The following is a 1,437-nucleotide window of genomic DNA, read 5'->3' as shown; positions in this document are numbered from 1 at the left end:
TTATTATTATTATTATTATTATTATTGCAATGATCCCTAGTGTCAATCCCATTCCATAAACTTTGATAAACTGCATGTGATGTATTTAAATTTATGAAGAAATGTGATTCATTCATTCATTGTCATTCATTTATTATTATTATTATTATTATTATTATTATTATTATTATTATTCAACTTTATTATCCGAAGGCAATGATCCACAGTGTCAGTCCCATTCCATAAACTTGGCTAAACTGCATGTGATGCATTTAAATTGAAAAAGAAATTTGAATATGTATTTATTTATTTGTTCGTACATTCATTTGTTTGTTTGTTCATTCATTTATTGTTACTATTATTAATTGAACAAAGCATGTTTTTTTTAAAAAGGGAGTAGTCCCCAGATTATTTGTTTGTATGTTTGTTTATATTTATTCAATCGTTCAATTATTGTTACTATTATTAATTGAACAAAGCATTTTTTTTAAAAGGGAGTAGTCCGCAGATTGATTTATTTATTTATTTATGATCACCAAACTACATTTTTGTTCATATGGCATAGTTCTCGAGAGCTCACCACTAAACTACAGTTTGTCTGCATATTCTGCCTTTAGCGCAGAAATCAATATTATGGTCTGATGTAGGGAGAGTTCGGAAAGGAGGCGTAGTTCAGCTAGAAATTGCCCACCTACGCTGCTTATTCCTGGCCCGTGCTGTTTCTAAAACAAATAAATGTCTATTTCTGATTCACTCAGCGTACAATAATCCCGCTCATGTGAGCCGAGGCTTTTCCAGTGAGGACTCATTTGAGGGAAGAGGGATTGTATTGCTCTCTGTCTGAGAGGTAATTAATTTCAATTCCATTCATTTGTCTCTTTGCCTGACATTTTAAGCACTGACACTGATGTGGAGTTTATATGGATTAATACCCGGCTCATTCCCATTGTGGCATTAACCTGCTTTTGTGTATTATCTGAGAAAAACAGACCCGAACGCGAGCGCGGCTGACCCACATCATTACCCTGAACATGAAAAAATGTTTACAGGTAATCTCAAGTTAATGTGACATCTGATATTCATTTACACGAGTGCGGCCTGTTTACTGTCCTTCACGAGGAACCACAAAACAAAAGACCATTGTAATATTTAATAAAGATGCTTGTGTTATCAGTACATACACCATTTTACTGTCTAAATGAGAAAACTGAGCAAATGTAAGGACTGAAAGCTCTTCCCATGGTAAAAACGCATGGCAGGTAAAATTTAAAGGGATAGCTTACACAAAAATGCTAATTCTGGCCTCATTTATGCCAAACAGGACTCGAAGACATCATCAGCATTGTCCATATGACTTATAAAATCTTCAGTCAGATTGATTAGTTGGATTGATGAATTGTCAAAAATCCGATTAATTTGGTTCTCAAACTCGACTTTGAACCACTGTGACCAGATCAT

At 34.0% G+C, this 1,437-nt stretch overlaps 1 protein-coding gene across 12 annotated transcripts in view; it reads left to right on the top strand.

Moving 5' to 3' along the window:
- Nucleotides 1-733: 733 nt before the first annotated feature.
- The window catches only part of LOC107560004 (leucine-rich repeat and immunoglobulin-like domain-containing nogo receptor-interacting protein 1), a 107,776-nt gene continuing 107,072 nt past the window's right edge, over nt 734-1,437 (top strand). For 10 of the 12 annotated variants that reach the window (XR_001605678.1, XR_001605677.1, XR_001605676.1 and 7 more), the window contains exons 1-2: nt 734-826; nt 969-1,028. The gene's annotated coding sequence lies outside the window, so the exon portion shown is untranslated. Of the gene's footprint in view, nt 827-960; nt 1,029-1,437 lie in introns of all 12 variants that reach the window. The other 2 variants (XM_016244055.1, XM_016244056.1) reach the window with 2 other exon arrangements.

This window comes from Sinocyclocheilus grahami, unplaced genomic scaffold (genome assembly GCF_001515645.1).
Source record: "Sinocyclocheilus grahami isolate Dianchi unplaced genomic scaffold, SAMN03320097.WGS_v1.1 scaffold707.1, whole genome shotgun sequence".
In the NCBI taxonomy this organism is placed as follows: Eukaryota; Metazoa; Chordata; class Actinopteri; order Cypriniformes; family Cyprinidae; genus Sinocyclocheilus; species Sinocyclocheilus grahami.
This window is presented reverse-complemented; position numbering and strand designations above follow the sequence as displayed.